The sequence below is a fragment of the Heterocephalus glaber genome, unplaced genomic scaffold (assembly GCF_053883595.1).
Source record: "Heterocephalus glaber isolate CG9 unplaced genomic scaffold, H.glaber_assembly_v1.0 deba00001579, whole genome shotgun sequence".
NCBI classification, from domain to species: Eukaryota; Metazoa; Chordata; class Mammalia; order Rodentia; family Bathyergidae; genus Heterocephalus; species Heterocephalus glaber.
This window is the reverse complement of record NW_028258360.1, coordinates 6,507,091-6,530,617: the sequence shown is the minus strand read 5'-3', so window position 1 is coordinate 6,530,617 and position 23,527 is coordinate 6,507,091. Positions and strand designations below refer to the sequence as shown.

At 40.8% G+C, this 23,527-nt stretch overlaps 1 non-coding gene across 1 annotated transcript; it reads right to left on the bottom strand.

Moving 5' to 3' along the window:
- Window positions 1–3,052: 3,052 nt before the first annotated feature.
- On the bottom strand, window positions 3,053–3,156 carry LOC147823467 (U6 spliceosomal RNA). The gene has a single exon (XR_015443872.1). It is a non-coding gene; the product is annotated as a U6 spliceosomal RNA (small nuclear RNA).
- Between the last annotated feature and the right edge of the window lie 20,371 nt (window positions 3,157–23,527).

Below are 23,527 nucleotides of genomic sequence, written 5' to 3'. Positions count from 1 at the left end.
GATTATGTTTGGAATTATTTCTGCATCTTCTAATCTGTTCCACTGATTCTTGGGTCTGTTTTTTGGCCAGTACCATACAGTTTTTAATCACAGTAGCTCTGTAGTGTAATTTCAAGCCAGAGATTATGATGCCCCCTGCCTTCCCTTTGGTGCCCAGAATTGTTTTTGCTATTCTGGGTCTCTTCTGGTTCCAAGTGAATTTTAGGGATGTTTTCTCTAGTTCTGTGAGATATGCTATTGGTATTTTGATTGAGATTGCATTAAATCTGTATAACAATTTTGGGAGTATGGCTATTTCTATTATGTTGGTTCTTCCTACCCACAAGCAAGGAATATCTTTCCCTCTTCTGATATCTTCTTCAATCTCCTTTTTCGGAGTATTGTAGTTTTCAATGTAAAGATCTTTTATTTCCTTTGTTAGGTTGATTTCTAAGAATTTCATTTTTTTGATGCTATTGTGAAAGGCAGGGTTTTTCTAAGTTCTCTCTCAGTAAGTTTGTTATTTGCGTACAGGAATGCTATTGATTTTTGAGTGTTGACTTTTTATCCAGCTATGGGACTGAATTTGGTTATTAAGTCTAAAAGTTTTTTGGTGGAGTTTTTGGGGTCTTCTATGTAGAGTATCATGTCATCTGCAAATAATGATAGTTTAACTTCTTCCTTTCCTATCTTTATTCCTTTTATTTCTTTCTCTTGTCTAATTGCCGTGGCTAATGTTTCCAGAACTATATTGAACAGGAGTGGTGATAGTGGACATCCTTGTCTTGTTCCTGATTTTAGTGTGAAGGCTTTCAGGTTTTGACCATTTAGTATGATGTTGGCTGTTGGTTTCTCATAGATGGCTTTTATCAGATTGAGACAAAGACCTTTTAATCCAGGTTTTTGTATAGTTTTTTTTTTTTTTTAACATGAATGGGTATTAGATTTTGTCAAATGCTTTTGCTACTTCTACTGAGATAATCACGTGATTTTTGTCTTTGGCTCTGTTGATATGTTATATTACATTTATTGATTTGCATGTGTTGAACCATCCCTGAATCCCTGGGATGAATCCTACTTGGTCATGGTGTACAATCTTCTTGATTTGGTGCATTCTGTTTGCCAGTATCTTATTGAGAATTTTTGCGTCTGTGTTCATTAGTGAATTTGGCTTGTAATTCTCTTTTTTTGGATGGATCCTTCTCTGGTTTTGGTATCAAGGTAATACTTGCTTCTAGGAATGACTTTTGGAGTATTGCTTCCCATTTAATTTCATTTCAATGTCATCTTCAGTTTCATTGAGTGATATTTGGTCATTTAGAATTTTTATATCTTCTTGATTCAGCTTTGCTCATTGATATGTATCTAGGAATTTATTCATTTCTTCTGTGTTTTCCACCTTATTAGAATAAAGGTTCTTGAAGTAGGTACTGATGACCTGGATTTCTGCATGATCCATTGTGATTTCACCCTTTTCATTCTTAATTGCATGGATTTGACTCTTTTATTTCCTTTTTTTTAGATAAGTTTGACTAAGAGTTTATCAATTTTATTTAATCTCTCAAAGAGCCAACTTTTTGATTCATTGAGTCTTTGTATTGTTTACTTAGTATCAATTGCATTAATTTCTGTTCAGATCTTTATAATTCCTTCCCTTGTGTGCGCTCTGGGCTTTACTTGTTTTTCTGTTTCTAGACATTTGAGTTTGAACATTAGGTTGTTTGAGTTCTCTCTGTTTCCCTGATGTGAGCCTTCACTGCTGTAAATTTCCCTCAAAGGACTTCTTTCATCGTGTTCCATGAGTTCTGGTATGTTGTATGGGCATTATCATTTAATTGTAGAATCTGTATGACTTCTTCTTTGATTTCATCTGTCACCCTTTGGTTATTCAGGGAGATGTCATTGAATTTTCATGTGTTTATGTAGTTTTTGTGGTTTATTTTGCCATTGATTTCTGATTTCATTGCAGAATGGTCTGCTAATATACATGGGATAATTTCAATTTCTTTGCATTTAATTAAGCATGTTCTATGAGCTAGTATGTGGTCTATTTTGGAGAATGTCCCATGTGCAGCTGAGAAGAATGCATATTCTGATGTAGGTTGGAACACTGTAGACATCTACTAAGTCCATTTGTTCAGAGGTTTGATTGAGTTCTGACATATCTTTGTTGATTTTCTGTCAAGGTAATCTGTGTATTTTTCATAGTGGGGTATTGAGATCTCCCAGTACAACTGTATTAGTGCTTATTTGATTTTTTTTATGTCCACTAATGTTTGTTTTATATAGTTGTTTGTGCCAGTATTTCGTTCATACACATTTATAATCATTATTTTTTCCTCTCAGAGTTTTCCCTTTACAAGTAGGTAGTGACCTTCTTTGGGTCTCTTGATCAATCTTGGCTTGAAGTTCACTTCGTTTGCAAATAGAAGAGCTGTCCCTGATTTTTTCCAGAGTCCTGACACATGAAGTATTGCTTTTCATCCTTTGACTTTCAGTCTGTGAATTTCTTTTTGAGTTAAATCTGTTTCCTTTATGTAGCAAATTGTTGGATCTTGTTTCTTGGTCCATTCTGCCAGTCTCTTTCTTTTGATTGATGAATTGAGACCATTTTCATTTATGGTTATAACTGATATGTACTGACTTACTCTTGTAATGTTATTTTCCTGTTATTGGCTCTCACTTTTTTCCCTCTGTTTACTCGCTTGTCTTGTCTGGTGGCTTCTTTCTGTTGGTGTCCTTGGAATTGTGGTCTTCATTATCTCTTCTAAAATACCCTTCAGAATATTTTATAGAGCTGGTTTGGTGGTCATGAATTTCTTCAGGTGTTCTTTGTCACGGAAGTGTCTTATTTCTCCATTGATTCTGAAAGATAGTTTTGCAGGGTATATCAATCTGGGTTGAAGCTCATTTTCTTTCAGGACTTGAAATACTTCACTCCAAGCTCTCCTTGACTTAAGGGTTTGAGAAGTCTGCTGTGATTCTGATGGGCTTTTTTTAGGTGATTTGTTTCTTTAACAGCTTTTCAGATTCTATTCTCTTACTAAATTTCTGGAACTTTGATTATTATATGAAAAATGTGGAATGCTGCACAAATTTGTATATCATCCTTGTACAGGGCCATGCTAATGTCCTCGGTATTGTTCCAATTTTAGTACATGTGCTGCAGAAGTGAGCTGTGTGTTGATTTTGTATCTTGCTACATTGCTAAATTTGGCTATTAATTCTAGGAGTCTTCTGGTGGATTTTTTCAGGCCTTCAGGGTTTTTTTTTTTTATCATGAATGGATGTTGAATTTTGTCAGATGCTTTTTCTAGATCTATTGAGATGACCATATGATTTTTGTCCTTGCTTCTGTTTATATGATGTATTGCATTTATCCATCTGCATATGTTGAACCATCCTTGCATCCCTGAGATGAAGCCTGCTTGGTCATCTTGTGTGATATTTTTGATAATTTGTCACATTCTGTTTGCCAATACCTTGTTGAAGAGTTTTGTGTATATATTCATTAAGGAGATTGGCTTGTAGTTCTTTTTTGGTTGCATCTTTATTTGGTTTTCAAATCTGGGTAATGGTAACTTCCAGGAATCACTTTGGGAGGACTTCTTCCCTTTCAACTTCTTTTTTTTTTTTGGTAATGGGGATTGAACTTGGGTCCTTGCGCTTGCACAGCAGGCGGTGAAACTACTGAGCTAAATCCCTGGCCCCCCTTTCAACTTCTTAAAGAGCTTGAGAAGTATTGGTGTTAGATCTTCTCTGAAGTTCTTGTAGAATTCAGCAATGATCTCCCTGGGACCTGGGCTTTTGTTAATTTTTTTTGTTTTTTTAAAATCACTTCTTCCATTTCATTGCTTGTTATTGGATTATTCAAGGTTTTTATACTTTCTTGGTTTGGTTGTGGTAATTCATCTGTATCTAGGAATCTGTCTATTTCATCTGAATTCTCCAGTGTATTAGAAAACAGATTTTTGAGGTAGTTACTAAAGTCTTTTAGATTTCAGGGATGTCAGTTGTGATTTCATCTTTTAAATTGCTAATTGAATTGATGTGAGTCTTTTCTTTCCTCTTTTTTGGTAAGATTGCTTAAGGATTTATGTTTTTTGTTTGTTCTTAAGACTGTAATATTAAGTGAAATAGATCAGACACACAAGCCTGATGTTGCATGATTTCTCTTATATGAGAAATCCAATGAAAACACAAAATAAATGGTAGATGATAGGAAACAGGGAGATGGGTCATTTACAAAGCAGAGGGGACCAAGAAATGGAGTAATGGAAGGAGGAAGATGAGGGGAAGAGCAAGGGGGATGTAAAAAGAATTAAGTGCTGTGTTCATGGATCAACTCCCCAGGATGGATGGGGTCATTCTGTCCTGCAAGAGTGTGCTAAGAAAAATAGTATTTAAGAAAGGAGACAAACCTAAGAATCCTCAGTCAACATGGACTTTGCTGGTTCTTTCATGGTTATCAGGAAAAGCACGGTGAGAAACTTATCAACTTCTAACCAAGCTGCTAATTTTCCTGTGCTACTGCAAGGCAGGTTCCTTCCCAGCAGTTCCTTCGGTGACAGAGTTAACTTTTTACTTTGACAACTTCAGGCAGCAGAAGCAACAGAAAGGCAGCGGCAGAAAATTTAGAGTTGAGATAGGAAAGCAAAGAGGGGACCGCTGGCCTATGTGTGGTGAGGACTTGTTTTGCTTCAGCAAATAAAGAGCAGTTATAGGAGGAGCAGGAGGGTTTATTTGGAGAATGGAAGAACAATTTTGCTCCTGGAACATTGTGGTGTTTGCATCTTTATAGAAACAGGCATTGATATTCAGTGCAAATTTCCACCTTTTGCTAAAATGTATGATGCCTGAGGTTAGCAGCTGCCTCTTCAGGGTCTGGAAAAGAAAAATTGGCATGTTGCTATAAATTGCATATTTCTTATCAAAGTATTTAAAAAGTGCTAAGGAACATTTAATAGCAAGTAAAAGGGGGGGGACCCACATTGGGAGCATCTTTCTCCAAGAAAATGTCAAAAGCTAATTTGCTTAATTAAAAGTCTGAATTACAACACCTATTTTTTTAATCTAATGGGAATATTATAGTAATTAAAGACAAACAATGTTTCTGAGCAATTTAGGATTAACATTAAACTTAGAAATTCAATATCTCACAGCAGAAATGGTCTTTGTTTCTGTAATTTAAGAATCTATGTTATACCATTTTTGGGGGGTGAGGGTCTTTTCAATTAGCAGATTTTATAGGCTATGGCTTTTTGTGCAGAAAATGACCTGAACTGTCTTGCTATTTCTAGTGAGAGGTTGTGGTCCTGCTTACAGTTCTTTGCAGTGTTCTGTGGAGCATGTTAGGAAGAGGGGAGATTCTCTTTCCAGGTCAGAGACCTTGGGGTGCTATGCTGGTCCAGAACAGACTGGGCTCTCTACTGCTTACGTTCTCCTTGGAAGCTCACTGAATAGGATGACAGGGATCACACAAGGGACATGTTATGGGGCTGTAGCTAATTTCCACAACTGTCAGGACTGGGAAACATACTTCTTCCTACCACGAGTCCCGTGAAGCTGGGTGTGGCAAGGAGTCACCTACCATGGTGTGGTGAATGCCAGTAGCTCTGCTGGTTGACATTTGGAACCTGAAGTGGTGAATGTGACCACAGTGGGGGAATGTTTGTCTCACATCCTTGCCACCAAGATTCTGTGCAAATTGATGGCATTCACAACTTTAAAGTTAGAGGTTTTTGGAAGTTCTCCTGGGTAGAAAGGTGATGATAGATGATATGCCGGAAGAGAACTCACCGGCAAATCTCTGGGTGGCTTTTAATCCCATTTCCCCCAAAATGCAAGCAAGGTAAAGAACTCTTAGTTTGATTCATGAGCTTGGTGTGCAGACAAGCACCCTCATGAAGGTAAAACACTAGGTCAATAAGTTGAATGTGCACTTGGCTCCCAGATGTCAAACACAGCTGCAACTGTGCTGCTGGCCCTGGGGGCAAGGTGTAGCAGCCCTCAGCATCAGGCTGTGAGGGGTGCAAGCCAGGCCCCAGGTGAGAGCTGCCTTCCGCCCCGGTGGAGGGCGATACCAGGAATAGACAGACACAGCCTTTCTAAGCAGGGCAGCAGAAAACATGGGGGGCAAAAAGGCGCTGGTTTCTCAGGGGCCTTTTAGGGGTAATCTTGTTAAGAAACGGAGGATGATTGCTTAAATGCCTTAGAAGCTGCCGTTGCTCCCTTTTGACGTTTGCAGGGCCAGTGATCTGCTCTTTGTTTTATTCCGGGGCTGCCAGCCCGCCTAGCGACCGCACTGGCACGCGGCTGATTAGGCGGCTCGCTGGCTGGTGTCAGCTGCCAATTTAAATGGATGCAGCACAGCAGAGCCAGCATCCTGTGCTTCACATGCCAGCTCTGATTTGTATGAAATCAGCAGGTAATTTTCTTTGTTTGGGGTGGTGATTTTTTTTCTTCCTTTTCATGATTCACAATTAATTTTCTGGCTGGAAAATCATCTCTGGAAATGCTATGTCCACTCTGCATTGGTACATAAAATAGCAGACACATAAGGAAGAAATCAGCAAAAATGCATTTCATCAAACATTATTTGTGTGTGTGTGTGTGATATCACTTCTCTGGGTCCTGCTGATTTCTTTCCCCAAAACTTTAGCCAAAAGATTTTCAAGAAAGAGTTAGTGCTTTTCTTACTGTGCTCCAAAATAAGAAAAGCTGTTTAAATACTCAAATTACGCTGTGGAAGTTTTTTTCTACAACACTAATTTAGAACCTAGCCCTTGTGCTGCATGGAGACAAGAATAAATATGTATGGCAAACCAGGAATAATAATTTCAGATAAGAATGAGAATCCAAGGTATGGATTAGCTTTGAACAGGTTGACACCCTTCACTGGGGGGTTTGGCTTATTAATGCTTCCTTCTTAAGTAGCTAGTTAGCTGAAAAACCTCAAGTTATTCATCTTCTCTCCCATTTCCAGAAGACTTCAAACTCCAAAACGAGCTGATTATATAAAGCCATTCTCAAAATACATGGTCGTTTGCTTGGAAGACAGAATGGTCTTGGGTTGTTGATTGTAGAATGTGGTTTGCATTTGGTTATGCTAACATTTCATCTAATCCCTTCAAAATTAAATACATTAAATGCTCATAAAACTCTTTTACTGAGGTGTCTACCAACCCCATGAAGGTCTCAGAGGGACCCCTGTAGCTGCATTTGGGGTCCCTGTAGAGTGTAAGATTATTTTCTCAAGTTTCAAGCTTAAATAAGCTGAAGATTTTGTTGATTCTGGGCTGAGGTGGGGATTAATGAACCCATTTTGAAAACTATCACTAATCATGCTAAAATGAATTGCGCATTTATAGGCACGCTGGACTTTTTTGTATTTGTGTGTGCAGTAGACGCTGCATACTTAGTATCTTTTGTGAACTCGTTTAAGTCGGTAGTAATTCCTTGTTAAATATCCAGATCTGTGGGGAATCAAGCTGTAATCCAAAATTAACTTTGGAAGGTCACATGTCTGACTATTATGAACTCTTGTGAAATGGGTGGCAAGACAATGAGAATTTCCATTTGACAATGGCTCACTATAACGTACAGCTCCCCGATGGCAAACCTCATCTGATATAAAAGCATCTGAATTGTTTACTGAAGACTTGACAGAATATTTTTCTTTGAGATATTTCAAGCAACATTGCTTTAAACAAAATTTAAGAGAAAATATTTATTTTTATGAATTTATTACTTGTTTATTACATTTTCAAGGCATAATCAAAATTGTTTTAATGATATCCCAATGTCAAAAAAGTAACCCAAAAATAAAAGGCATTGGATGGCCATAGCTTCTTCTTATAGGTTCTTCTTTATGAAATCACTCTAGGACATGAATTTCTAGAAAATTCTATTTCTGTGACCAAAAATGTAAACAAATGTTCAGAGAATAAAATTCTTAGCTTGCCAATAGTTGTGATCACTCAAAATAATATGATATGCTGGCTGATCTCAGAAAATGTGGAATAGCTTTAGCTGCACATGCAGAATCTGTCCTTTAACCATCATGTGTGGCTCCGGGAGGAAGTTGGGCTGAATGTGGGGCAGTCACACTCGCCTTGTTCTGGTCCACCCTGACCAAACTTGTGTCCAGTGAGGAAAGCATGTGCGGCAGGTCTCACCCTGGCAGCTGCTACTCGGGGAAACTGTGAAACACATTCGCATGATCCTGCGTTCTGCATGCTGGTGGGAAAGTTGTAGTTAGCAACTGACAGAGTTGGATGGCGTGCAATTCGTAGGCCATTGGTAGCTTTATACTAAACTAGTTTGACTGGAGCAGAAACTGCTGTTCGGCAATCTGGGTGAGGAGGCAAGGAGGGGCCAACATATTCGATTCATTTCGGCAGGAAAGAGCAACACAAATAAACGGCAGAGTGGTTTCATCAGTTGGCTGCCTAGAAGTGATTATTATGCCTTATGTTTTCAGTTGGAGACTCATGAATAAACCTCATGCATTGGGGTGAAGCAGAGTGGAATTTTGCTCAAGATAAAGTATTTGCTTTGATCTACGGGATAGGAAAATGTAAAGACTCCTGCTCTCCTGGGTTGGGAGGCCTTCAGGAATTTGATGGAGGAAGGGAAATGAATTTCAGTTCATTGACGAGACCTGGAAATGCGCAACACAACATACCAGAAAGCCCTAGGTGGAAAAGGCTTTGCTACTTGGAGATGTAGCAGGACATGGTTGCAATTGTCCAACACTTAGCTGTGGGGCGTGGGCCGTTCTGGAGAATCTCAAAAAAAATGAAGCAACAGGGAAAATGTTCTTTAGTCACACAGCTGCATATTCCTCCAATAATTGCTAGTATAAGTTCCAGTTTACTCTTGGGTCTGGGGTCCATGATGCTGTGGTCACTGTCAACATTGTCTTCTCACGGAACCAACCAGAAGCCACACTGAGGTTTTAGATCATTCTTTTTTGTCGTTATTCATAAATGTTTGTTCAAAATTTAAATTGGAAAATGTTTTAGCCATTTGGGGCCATTTGTGTGTTTTCGGGAATGAGGTAATCCAATATCTTAAATGCTGGAGAAATCTTGATGTGGAAAAAGACGTAAAATAAATCCCCCTTTCCCTGGACTCTCCTGTGCTGATTCAATCCTGGTCAAGTATCCACCATATTTCCCATTTCTGTTCACTTTTGAAGAGAGTGAGGTCTGTCGAGCTAACCCTTGGAATTAGCGCAAATGTGGTTCTGATGCCTGGCTTGGGTCCCACATGGCTCCATCCCTTGGTTATCATTCCAGCTGTGCCTTTTGGGGCACTTTCCTGCTTTGGTCTCTGCAGTTTCACATGGCACAGTGCCCAGATGTGTCTTCTCAAATCACCAGCCACCGGGGGGATTTAATCTTGATGACTCCTGCACTCAGAAGGTGAAAAACTCCTAGCTTTAAAAAACTCTTTGAAGATTATTTTAGACCAAATCCCCAGCCCAAGAATTCTCCTTTGCAGCCCTCCTCATAAATTCTGTGCATCACAGGAGATTGAAGCATAGCAAGGCTACAGGTGAAGGCACGCTCAGGGAAGTGGTGAGGCTAAGCGAAATGGAAGACATCAAAACACAAATGATTGAGTTGAATAGTCAGTGACAGAGATGACCAACGGCAGCTCAAGTTCAAGGTGAATCGCAGCACCTTCACTTTCAGCTTGCAATTTAGGGGCTAGCAGGTAGACTATGATCCACTTGCCCTACCTTCAGCATCTTTGGTCCTGATGGCTTTGAAAGTGAGATGAATGTAATTGGAATAGTTAAAAAATACCACGTTGTATTTGACATTAAGAGCTAGGGTATTCCTGTGATGGCAACTGTATTGGTCAGCCTTCCCATTTTGAGGGGACAAATTACCTGACACCTAGAATTTAAAGAAGGTAATTTGGCTCACAGTTTCAGAGGCTTCAGTCCATGGTCAGCTGGCTCCAAGGCAGGAACATCATGGCGGAAGGGGGTGGTGGAGCAAAGGTGCTTATTTCACAGCTGCAAGGCAGCAGAGCAGGGGAACCACACCAGAGGGGGCGGGGGTGAGGTCCAGACCCACCCAGCGGTGTGCTGTACTGATCTTGAAGGCATCTCCTGAGCCAACCAAGTTGGCAATCGGCTTAACTGCCCCAGGACCTTTAGTACTTTAAAGGCAGACATTTTGATTATTGTTTTAAAATGTGTATCAACTAACCTATCTTCTAATGACATTCATCTTGAGCTACGGATTATTTTGTCAAATTATTGGAGCTTGATGAGAAAGTCCTGTTTCTCCAGGAAGTAGCCACTTACTAGACACTGCCCTGACCACACATGGGATTTATTAATGTGGGTATGTTTAAATTTGTGACAATAATTAAGGATTCTTGAATTTAAAAATATCTTCTGTGTTTGAACATAAACTATTTGCTATTAGAAATTTTTTTGAAGAATTTCAAGATCTGGAGGCAAAGAGGCCCTAAATAGTTGAGAATGTAGGAATTCAAACCACAATTTTAAGGAGAAGTTTTAAATGGGTGTGGAAAAATTGTGGTGTTTACTCAATAGGGATTGGAATTCTATCTATATTATGATTATAAGAAACGGGGGGTAGACTTGCTAGGAGGAAAGCACTGGACAAACATTAATAGAAAATTAAAAGAAATGTAAAGATTAGTAAATTAGGCAATTACATGGCACAGAAAGACAACAGAAATACAGAAGGGTATTATTTCTTTCTTTTCTGGTGTCTTTGGAAGACTGTATGCTCACAGTAACAGAATTGTAGATTTTATAGATAGCTGTTGGAGTTGCAAATCACTTGATAGTGTTGGTTAATTTAGAGCAGTTGGCATTTTTTCAACCACACTGTCATTCATAAATAGTGATTTCTGTTTTACCTCTGAATAACCAAGCTAATGAGGTTGCAGATGTTTTTCTGTTGTTGTTATTGCTAATTTTTAAGATTCTCAATATTCATCTCAATGCCTTTGCATTAAGCTCCAACCCCAGCCCTTTAAATTAAAAAAATATATTTTTATTTGAAAGAGGGTCTCACTAACTCACCTGGGCTGGGCTTGAACTTGTGATCCACCCGCTTCAGCCTCTAGAGTGCTGGGATTACCAGTGTGTGCTACCATGCTTGGCTGATTTTTTAGAGTATATGAGATGGAGTCTTGCTAAATTGCCCTGCCTGGACTTGAACTTGGAATCTTCCTATCCCAGCTGTGTAGATGGGATCACACATGCTGGTCGGTAGGTGTGTTCTATTCTGTCTGTAGCTATGCAAACTGCAAAGGGACGCAGTGCTGTTCTCTGGCTAGGGGTGACAATCATCATGCTTTTAGGTCACAGCATTCTCAAGCTTGCAGTGTGCAGTGGCCAGAAGGAAAATCCCAGTGCTAGGTGGCAAGTTGCTGGGAGGGGTCTCCGTGGCATGGACGATTTTTCCTCTTTTCTGGCCACAGGCTTTCCCGTGCCACTTTCCTGTCTCCAGGCTCAGCACTTGCAGAGACAGGCATGCTCAGTGTGTTGGCTCCACTGTGGGCATCCATGTCTGTCAGTGAGCCCTGGGGAGGAGGGACGGTCCTTCAGGGTCTGGTGGGACTGTCTGTGTGTGGGCGTCGGGGAGAAAGAGCTCTGATGTTGGCGACAGCTGATCCAATCACACGCCTGCTTGTAGGAAAAACTTTCTCATTCTTGTATACAAATGTACACACATATCCAAATGAGTGCCACTTTCATGTCAGGATGACAGTGTCTCTTCTAATGTGTGGAAATGTATCTGAAAAAACTGAAGTGTGTCTAGCATTTCCTCTGACAGTAGACGTTTGCAGATGGCTTGTTAGTTTGTGCCTGCCACCATTCCACTTGGTGGCTCTCTGTGGTGTCAGTGCTTCCGTGGATTGATGAGCTACTTTGGATGTTCTGTTAACCCATTCAGACACAAGATCAGTAAAAGGACACAATTAACACAGCTTAGCGCTGACTGTACACTAGGTACTGCTGAATGCTCTCTTTGCCTATAGGGGTCACAGCCTTATCTGCATCTTACAGGGGACCAACTGAGGCACAGAGAAGAAAGGGATCTGGACTCAGGGCACTGGTTCTAGGTGACAAGGCTGAGATTTGAACCATGGAAGTGTGGCTGGAATGTTGATAGTCCTCAGCAAATGCCTCTCAAAGGTTTATCTGTGAGCATCCCAATGACTGAACACAACAAACTTCTCAGCTTCAGTGAAGATTGATGGTTTTGTTTGCCCAGCACCTCTCTCCTTGTGTCCCAAATGGCTACTGCCAGCCCTTCATGCTGGTGCAACATATGGCCTCTCCGTGCCCTGGCCCTTTTGCTCTGTGTTGGGAACCCACATTGCTGAATCCAGTGCATCTTTTCTCCAGAAACTATGGAGCAAGGAATGGGAATTCATTCTTTCTGCATCAGGCTGAGCAAGCATGGAACTGGCTTCATGTTTTCAGCCGTATGGACAAGGAAGTGAACTTGGCCACCACGACAGGCAGCAGGCCTGAGAAGTCAACAAGGGAATGGAATGGGTTGGGGGTACAGTGCCCACACGCACGCCTGCACCCTCATTCCAGTTGTTTTGAGCACCTGAGTATTCTCTTTTCTTGGATCTCCTGAGAGACACTCTTGTAGCCTTTAAGAAATGTTTAGTTTGGTTAACGTGGATTGAAGTGATTTCATTTACTTTCAATGAAAAGAGTTCTAGCTAGAGGAATAAGCACGGAACAGTGGCTACATAGCTGTCCCTGGAATGCCAGGATCATGGCCCACGGTGACAAAGAATGAAACCGTGAAAGGATGAGATAGGGTGCCAGCAGTTTATTTAAAAGACATAGCGGCAAGAAAGTGAAAGACACAAAGGCAAGGAAGTAAAGCTCCCACCAGCTGGGAGGGGCTTCTGAGTAGGACCCCCATAAGGACTTCTGGTCTAAGGGTTCTAAGGGGTTAGAAAGGTGCTCAGGCTGTTGTGTAAGCAATATAATCTCTACCCTATAGGAGACTACGTATTTTTTGAGGGGCCCCATATATGCAGTATCCAAGCAGTGTCCATAAACCCCATAGACAGTGGCCCCCTGATCATGGCCTAGGAAGGCCCCAGACAGCTATGGGAGGTTTTTGTAAGATTCCTGGACAGTTGTGACTCAGCAGACTCCATTTTGGGCATTCTGACTCCATTTTGGGGGTGCTGTCCTTACTACCTGACAGAATCCTAATTAGAATCTCAGTAATGCTGTCACATAGTCATCCACAGAACATATATGTGGAAAATGCACTCCTCAGGGTGGGGTGGCATCATGAAGGTCAACGTGGACAAGGTTCCTGCCCTTGCGGAGTTTGCGTTTGTGACTCAAAAAGCTAAACAAGTAAAGAAATTTTAAAACTCCAGGAAGACAGTTCAGAGGGAGAGTAAATAACTGGAAGAGCAAGAATCTGAAACATGAAAGGATACAGGTGGTGCTGCGTGGTGGCTTGCAGCCTCTCTCTGAGGAGAGGGCGTTGAAACCGAGGTCTGAGGGCGGGGAGCCGGGGGGCTCGCAAGGTCTGGGTTAGCAATGTTGCACACAGAGGACAGAATGCAAAGCTCCTAAGGCGGTTGGCTGTGGTGCGGGCACAGTGAGGATGAGCTCTGGAGACAGACTGGGTCAGCCAGGGGAGGAAAGCTGCAAAGGCTGTTTTTTCCCCAGAGAGAAAGACTAGCTGAATTTCAAAAACAAAAACACACTGGAAGCATTCTCCATGCCAGCGTATGCGACTGGATGATAGAGAGAGAAAGGCAAATACTGCACGACCCCAGAGGACCTTTATTCTGAATGAAAATGAAAAATCCAGGGCAGGAGGGCATCGTGGGTCATGGAACAACTGAGCAGTGCTGTGGGCGAGCCAGGCCCTTGCACTACCTCTTCTGCATAAAGAGAGGAAAGGACTTTACAGAGCTGCCAGTAGTAACTTTCAATTGCAGATTACAGCTGTATACGGTATTTTAATGGAGTGCAAAATGATCTTATGATATATGCAAAAGAGAATGATTAAATCGATGTAATAACATCCCTTAAATATATTATTTCATATAGCGGGAACATTTTAAATTTGCTCTTACCAATTTTAAAATGTACAATACTCTGAAAGTTTTTGCCATGCCAGGTATCAAACAGAGGGCTTCGTGCATGCCTCGCAAGTGCTCCACCACTGGGCTATATACTGGCTCCTACAATGCATTATTATTAACTATCATTGTCATGCTGTGCGATTCATCTCACGAACACGTATTCCTTTTGTCTGCCTGAAACTTCGCACCCCGTGGCCAACATGTGTTCCCGTCCCTCAGCCCAGGTAACCACCGCTAACACTGGACTATGAGAGCAAGTGCTTTGGAGTCTGTATTTAACTGAGAAGGTGAGGCACTCGGCTTTCTGTACCTGGCTTTTTTCTCTTTATGTGATGTCCTCCAGGTTCATTCAAATTGCAAGTGACAGAATTTTTTTCTTTTTGAAGGCTGAAGATTATTGTCTTTATCCACTCATCTGCTGATGGACTCTGGTTGGTTCTGTACTTGGTTATGGTGGAGAGTGCCACTATGGACAGGGGAGTACAGATGTCTCTTTGACATATCGATTGCATTTCCTGTGGATTTATACCTGAAAGAGGGATTGCTGAACCATCATATGATAGTCTTTTTGTGGACCCTACATAGTTTTCCATGAGTGTCTTTGTAACTGAATTGAAAGTGCATCCTCTGGCCCATACTCCTTCATTTCAACACCATCCTCAGAACCTGTAGGGTGGTTACTTCTTGTGGTAACCTCCCATTTAGTGTGCAACAGAATCATGTGGAAGGCACCATCGGTGAAAGGAACCCACTTGAGAAGGTCGGATTCCTAGCTGGGGCTGAGACGTAGCTTCCTGGCCAGTTCCCAGCTGCTCCTGCAATTGCTGCTGATTTAGATGTGAGAACCAGCGGTAGAGGGAAGGCTCCATGGGGCTCATGTTGGAATCACTGGGGAGGGGATCTGGTCTGGATCAAAGAATGCCTACTGATACATGACCTGCTGGTGACTAATCTCTTGTGCATGCAAACCTGATAGACTCTGTAATGCAACCGATGTTACACTTGAGGGCCTCTTGGACAGGAAGTGAATTATGGGGCCCTGGAAAATCTCTGCTCTCTCCCAGGTCCTGTTTGTGATAAGAGACATTGGTGGTGGTCATTTTCTCACATTGCCCTTTGGAGAAAATAAACTTAGATCTGCAGGGGACTCAATTTTACACAATTCATAGTTTTGCCTTCATTAAATACAACTATGTTTTTACTTTTAGGTCTGGAATTAACATATATTAGGATCTGAACCAAAAGTGCTAAACTTATAAACATATTTTTCTTTTACTGTCACCATAGCAGACTTCTAATCATGTTGTTTTTAAGAAGCTGTGTGAAGTACTTTGCATGAATAATTATAATTATGTAGACTCCAGAACAACTTTTTGTGCTAAGTAAAATGATTGTTAGTCTATGGCCTGAAAAAATACTTGGTAAGCATGCTAAATAGTTTCCGGTGTCACACTAAAGGAGCATAAAGTTTTCAATTTGTAATTAATTTATAAGTGACAAGAATGCTCTCAGACTGTAATTCTTATTCTAACAGACTTATATTTAATATGAGTAATTGACATATATCACAAGTGAAAAAAACATATTTTCTTTATGAAAAAATAATAAAGAGTTGGATGTGGTGGCACATGCCTTTGATCTTTCAGGAGGCTGAGGCAGGAAGATCACAAATTTGAGGTCAGCCTAGGCAACTTCTCAAAATAAAATACAAGTTGAGGATGTAGCTCAGTGGTAGAGTGCTTGCCTAGCATACACAAGGTCCTGGGTTTTATCCTTAGTGTCAGAATAAAAGAAAAAGAAAACAACAATAGCAAAATCTCATAAGAAACAAAAAAGAATCAAATTGTGTTTATGATTACTTATGTGGATTAAGATGTAGAATAATTTTGCAGCATTTTTATATTTTTTATTAAGTGATATAAGTACACATGTGTAATTCACTTTGCCTGTTAATCATGACTGTCAACTTGAATGGATGAAGAGACTTGTGGAGAGGTGATTGGATCATAGGGTGCAATACTCACCCATGGACTAATTCCCTCATGCTCATAGCTGAAGGTGCTATTAAGAGGTGGATCCAGCTGGAGGAAATGAGTCCTTGGAGTGAACCTTTGGTGGGTACATCCTTTCTTGGTGCTTTTCCTCTGTGCTGTGCTTCTTAGCCACCATGGAGTGAACAGCTTTGCTCTATTTCATCCTTCTGCCATGATGTTTCTGCCTGGGAGCCAGACTACCTATAGACTGAACCCCCTGAAACCACGAGCCAAATGAAATCTCTCCTCTTTTAAGTTGCAGGTGACAGATATTTTGTCCCAATGGTAGGAAAGCTGATCAGTGCATCCACTAAAGTTATGTATGTCTATCTGCTTGCATGATTATTCTCTTCCATGTTTTCCTAAATTCTTATACTCAGTACCTCAGGCAGAGGCTCCAGTCTTGCTGTTTCTGTTGGAGTTAGATAGACATATCATGGTGAATTCTGAGCTGCCACATTTTAGAATCCTAAAAGGTCTCCTGTCACAAGAGAAGGGTCTTGTAATGTGTTCCCAGAAGGAAAAACACTATTAAGGAGATGTCTGCATCCTGGTTCCTGGTTGCCTGCTTTTCCTGGGTGTGTCCTACCTTTTTATTGTCTCCTGTGCCCTCTCTCCATGAAGACGCAGACAGACACACAAACCTGGGGTGTCATGTCTGTTCTGTGCTCACAGCATGTGAAAATTCTGTTCTAAGTCTTTGTTGTATAAATGGCTGTGAGATAGACCCAGTTCTGCTGTTCCGTGTGGCTGGTAGCACCATCTTTATTTTGATTCTACCCTGAAGTTTTTGGTCAATTGGTGGCTGGCTTTCCTTGTGTGGTCTTGGTCACAATGGAAATTGATCTATGGACTTCATGTTGTCTTTCCTTATTGGCTGCTTAATACAATCTGGGACATCTTTTCAGTTATTACCACATCTTCAGGCAGCTTTCCTTACAATGTAGACAACTTGTTAAAAATCAGGTACATTTCCTATTTTTTAATTGAACAGGAACAATCTTTTTTTTCAAAATAGAGTATTTCATGTTCTATTGCTTAAAATAGTTGCCAAACTCCCCCTTGGCCAGAACCAGTCTTTTTTTTCATTTAGTTTACTGGTACATTTTAGCTACACAGTATGGTTACATTCATCATTGGGATCTTGTACCTTTACATGAGTATCTTGGTTCTTATTTTTTCCCCATTCCCCTGCCCTCCCTTCACCCCCTCCACCCTTCCCTATTTACAAAGACTTTGTTTCCATTTTTTTCCTTTTCTCATATTTTTTCTTTTCCCTTCTTTCCTTTCCCCCTCCCCTCCCACTTCTCCTACTCCTTTAGATCTGTTCTTCCTATTTCACAATATCAATTATACATTTTGCTTCTTATTTACACTTTTAGTTTCTCACACCAGAGAAACTATTCAGTATTTACACATGTGTGTCCTATTTATTTCACTTAAGAGTATGGCCTCAATGTGCACCCATTTAGCTATGTGTTTCTCGTTTCTCATTCTTTATGGGTGAGTAGTAGTCTATTTTATAAAAAAAAAAAACAGTTGATGGGCATTTGAGCTGTTTCCAAGTTTTAGCTGTTACAAACTGTGCCGCTATAAACATGGGTGCACATATATCACTGTGGTATGATTCTTTAAATTTTTTTTGGAAGATACCCAGTAGAGGAATAGCTGGGTTAAATGAGACTTCCAATCCTAGCTGTCTGAGGTATCTCCACACTGATTTCCACAGTGGTTGCACCAGTCTGCACTCCCACCAGCAGTGGAGCAGGGTTCCTTTGTTCCCACAGCCCTGCCAGCATTTGTTATTGGTTGATTTCTTGATAGCAGCCATTCTTTCCAGGGTGAGGTGGAATCTCAGTGTTGTTTTCATCTGCATCTCTCGAATGACCAGTGATGCTGAACAGTTTTTCATATGTTTATTTGCTGCTTTTACTTCTTTGTCTGAGAAATGTCTGTTCATTTCAGATGCCCTTTTTTGAATTGAGTCTTTATATTTGGGGGGTCTGATTTTTTTAGTTCTTTATATATTCTAGATAGTACAGTCTCTTTTTATTATGTTTCACCTAAATCTGGGTATTACTTGTCTTAATTAATAAATCAGAAAAGAAGACTCTAATTTTGATTTACTGGTTATATGTGTGGAAAACCAGTTCTGTTAAATTCAATTTTTTCCAAAGCCTCCCCTTGTCTTTTTCTCTTGCTTTCTCAGCACTGTTAAAGTCTCATCTTCTCTTATTCTGGAGTAGTTGTTGCTCTTTCCCTTATCTTTGTTTAAAAAAAATAAGTAGAATGAACAAAAACAAAGGAAAGCATATTGACTGAGTGTCCTATTACTTGGGCCTATTTAAAGACCCTGTGCTAAATTTCCCATGGAAAGTTTGCCCGGATTGAATTCTAATTTCAGTTAGTTTATCTCTTACTTAAAATTCCACAATGATAGAATATCGATTTTGCTTCTTTGTTTTATTTCTGCATGAACTTATCTAATACAGGGAATAACAGTGGTAACATTCTCAAGCTAACAGAGCTTCTCCAAGTGCATGTTTCTTGTGAATGAATTAGAGCAAATTAGAACTCTTGTTTATCAAGTTTAAAGTCCCTATTAGAAACTGTTGCCACAGTGGGAAATGTTAACATTTAGGTTTATTTCAAGATTTATAGATTAAAAATCTTTCCTTGGTATGAGGCTTTGAATGAAAATCCTAGTCTGTAACTTATTTACATTTTCATATTTATTCTGAATTTTCAGACAGGGAAAAATGAAGTTTAGATAATTTATTTCAGATCTTAGTTCTCTAACAAGCATTTAGTTAAAAAATAATTCTTTTCTGAATATTAAATATTGTCTAGACTTTTTCATATGATTAGTCAATGACACATGAAAAAATAGAGGAACTCAACCCAGAGATGCTATGCTGTGATGAATTATTCTAACATGTCATAGTAATGAAAGAATCTAGCTTTTCTAACTGTAAATTTGGGTTACCATGGAATCCTTCACTGTGGAGAATTTTACTCATATTCATTAGCAGCTGATTATATTTGAAAAATGTTTAAATGAAATGTACATTAGAAAAATAGAAAATGGAAGCACATTTTAAACCTTCACTTCTAATAATCTAATTTATAGGCTTAAAACGGCCCAGTGGATACTTCGCTTGAAGAATCGTCGCTGTTCCGTCTACTTGCACAAAAGTAAGCTCCTGTCTTTCCGGGGCCCATGTTTCAGGAGCCTCTCTTTAGACAGGACAGCTTTGCGACTCCCACACGGGCCTCAGACCCTATCAGTGGCTCACGGCCCTGAGGCGGGGGTCACTGCAGAGCCGGGCCAGGCAGGGACCCCTCGGTGGGGCGCTGTCCCAGTGAAGCTGCTGTTGTACTTCTCTTGCTTCGGCATTCACCTTTTAATTCTCATTTGTTTTTATTCCTAAGTTTTAACAAAATGGGTCCATTTTTAAACAGCAACAACTCAAATTAAAAAATTTTAAAAAACCATAATTCTGTAGAAAATCTTCCTCATGAAATAAAAACCTATTTTGGAGTAGAAAAACATTTGATAAACCTTGTTATCCCACCCTGACATCTTCTTCTCTTCTGAAAAGTAATGTATGACAGAGATAGCTGGATACAAGAATCTAACTTTCTGTTATGTCCAATCCATAATATCGTACATAAATACACATACGTTTCAGTAAAATATATACTCATAAGAAATATATATATATATATATATATATATATATATATATATATATATATATGTTATGGAAGGATAGAAATAGCCTCCAAAATAAACTAGTTGGGTGAAATAAGTCTTGACTGCTTGTTGTTCCTCTAAATAAAAGTGGACATTAGAAGCACAGCAGCAGTTGGAGGTCCACGGTGGGAATGGATCTCGTACAATGAAAAGCACGACAGCTCCCCTGAACTGCAGCTCAGGCAGGACACGCGGGGGTAGTCACAGAGCCTCATTTTACTTGGAAGCTCCTGCAAGGTTGGAATATGCTCCCGTAGTTTGCTGAGCGACTTCCGCTGCTGCAGAGTGTTGTGTGCTGAGGCGACAGGTGTGTGCTGCATCCTCCTGGACGAGTTCAGCGCGGGGTAATGAGCTGCCCGTCATGTGGGGACCTGCCCGTGACTTTCCTCCCATGGCAAGCAGTTCCTCTGGTGCCATCATGGAGGCAGACAGCCAGGAGCGCTGGTGCCTCAGTTTCTTCTGGCCACGCTGAATTCCTAGACACCCATTACGTTTGCCCTGGGTCCCAAATCCTCCGCAGAATGAGCTAATGGGGCCATGTGGGTGGTATTATTATTATTATTATTATTATTATTATTATTAATTTATTTTTCCCCGTAAGAAGCAATTGAAGTCTGAGACAAATGTGCGTTTCTCCAGACCCCATGTTAGCCTGTCTCTCTAATTTCACTGGTGTTCGTGCGTGACTTTGCTGTGGTGGACTTTTCTTTTCACTGGCTCTCATTTGCTGAAGTTAGCGCTTGAGGACAAGTTGGAATGATACTTAGTTTCTAGGGGTCTTTATGCTTTTTATGGGCCAGACTGCTCAACAGTCATAGACTTAGTAAAACAATTGGCAGGAAAAATTAGGATTTCTCAGGGAGATTAATGACCATTATGGTTTTTCTTTGGATTGTTCCACACTCTGTCTCTGGCCTTAATGAAAACCAAGTGAAAACACTGAGCCAAAGTCTAGAATCAGTGTTGGCGCCTTTGCACTGTGGCCAAAAATATTCTGATGCAGATTTGAGTCTCTGGTTCTTCCAGTGATTGATTAATTAGTTCATTCATTCATTTAATGAACCCATGTACGGTATCCAAACATAGGGGTTCAATGAGAAATAAAACTCTTAATTACCCCGGAGCAGCTTGTGGCACAGGAGGGGTGACAGACGTGTAAGCGCACAGCCACCCAAAGTGTAACCAGAGCACAGAAAACGGGGCAGTGGCTCAAATGGGGTGACCAGCTTTGCTTGGATAGGGGAGATGCTGTCGCAGAAAGAGGTTTTTGCAGGAACAATGGGATTTCCTGTGTTGATTGAGCAGGAAAGTGGATTTCAAAGAGAGAAAAGTATCTGAAAATGCATAAAAGCAGGAAGCGCCTGTTGGCTCATGCATGGGTCATGGCTCACAGTGGCTGGTGTGAGGGGTGAGGGGTCAGAGAACAGGTGGAGTGGACCAGGGGAGATGGATCCAGAGAAGGACGAAAGAACGAGGCATGGCCAGCACTGGACACTGGGGAAGGTGGGGGTTTGCAAACACAGAAGCTTAGGGAAACAGAGGGTGACTTCACGGGCTTTGGAAGAAGACTGGATTCTGGGGCCTTCTAGCTAACTTGCTCATAGGAGGTGGGGCCTGGTCAGGAGAGGTTGGTCACTGGGGGTGTGGCCTAGAAGGGTGTATCTCCCACTCCGGGTCTTCTCTTCTCTCTCTCCTTCCTGTTCACCATGCCCCAAGCAGCTCTCCTCTTCCGAGCCCCTCTGCCGTGCCACCATGGTTTGGAGCCAGCTGACTATGGACTGAAAGCTCTACCAACTGCGCCAACATAAACCTTTGCTCTTTCGAGTTGTGGGTGTCAAGATTGTGTCCCAGTGACGAGAAAGTGACTAAGACAGCAAGCTTGAGGGTTAAGGAGGGAAGTCACATATGAGGCCGAGGAGAAGCAAGATTAGCAAAGTCAAAAGAGTTACCCTTTGGGAACAGAGGAGGGAAGCCCATGGCTGCCGAGAACAGAGCTGCATTAGAGCTGAGTCTTGTGTGAGTGACAGTGGAGGAGGGTACATGTGGGGTGAGCAGAGAGCGACGGAGAGGGGCTGACTACAGCTGGAGATGGGTCGGGTATAGGGGCAAGAGCATGAAGGGATAGGAGGGAAATGGTGCCCCTGATAACGCAACTGTGCCATGACCTGAGTGTCTCTTCTTTGGAACTAAAAAGTTACAGTTGCATGTTCATTTTGATTTGCATTTTCATAAGAGATTCATTTATTGTTGGTACACAGGTGACATAACAAAATACTCTAATTCGTTCTCTAAGATGAAAGCAAAATGAATGGTAGTAACACAGGATGACAGAAGCAGAGTCGTTGCATTTACGGAGGAGAATAACAAGGTGGAGACAGGTTTGGCAGGAAGGTAAAGTGTTCATTTGTTGAGCTGGAGGCTCAGGAGATAGGAAAGGACAATGTCTGGTTGGTAGTTTTGAGTCTGAGAAGGGCGGGGAGAAAGAGGAAAAGAGAGATACTGCGCATCTATGGGGTGATGATTGCACTCTATGAGGCGAGATACAACTGATCTCATATATGAAGGGTGATAAACAGTCTAAAAATTTTAAAAATGTATTATAGTAAAGGATGCATGGCCATTGTCCCCCCAATCCTTCCCCCATTTTAGACACCCTTATCCCCACGTTCTTGACAATTTCCGAAGCAGTTTCTGGAAGTGCCCTTTCCTGAGTGCCTTTTCCTGGCTGCCTTGATGTCCTGACTTTTGTGGCAATTTTTGTCCAATTAAAGCATCACAGTGTGTCCTCATCCACCTTATTCACTAGATTTGGCACCATGTGGCTTCTGGTTCTTCCACCAAGTCAAAATGACCATGAGAGGTCCACGTTTTGAATCAATTCAGGACATCGAGGCAGTCAAGACAGTACAACTAAAGACGCTCAGGAAGGAGGACTCCAGAGCTGCTGCAGGACGTGCCGAGAATAATGACGGGAGAAGTGTGTTTGAAGTGCGGGAGAGGTCTCTGAGGCGGATTCATGGCAATGTGTCTTTATGTAATACAGCTTTTAATTTAAACACTCATTTTTAATCACACTTTGTAGAGATCATCAAAACTATACTGATGCTTAATACAGAAAATCCTATGTAAAACGAGGCTGAGATAAAAACGTAGGGGGTCAAAGCATGCATGTGAGAATTGGAACTTCAAAGAGTACGGTTCGGGCAGCTTTTGCAGTGCTAATACTAATCACTTGGATCTCTTAAAAATTTAGTTCTTTGCCATCAGTAGCTAATAATATTTGACTTTCCCATTAGATTTTATGTTCTTGGCAAATCTTTATTTTTTCCAGTGCCTAAAGCAGTGCCACACTTTTCTACTAATTATGAATGTCTGCGAGGAGTCAATATTGGCTTTGGAATTTTTAAAAAATATTCACATATTAAAACTTGCTAATCTTATAGAAATCGTTTTCTTACATTTGTCCATAAATGGGTAATTATCAATGGAAGGTGTTTTCTGATGGAAAAAAGTCTAATGCATTTGAGCATAGTCTATTTTTAATCTATAGACTTAGTTTTTTCTTTTGCTTGAAATATACAATTAGAGAAAATTTATTTAAAACTTTTGAAATTTTGTT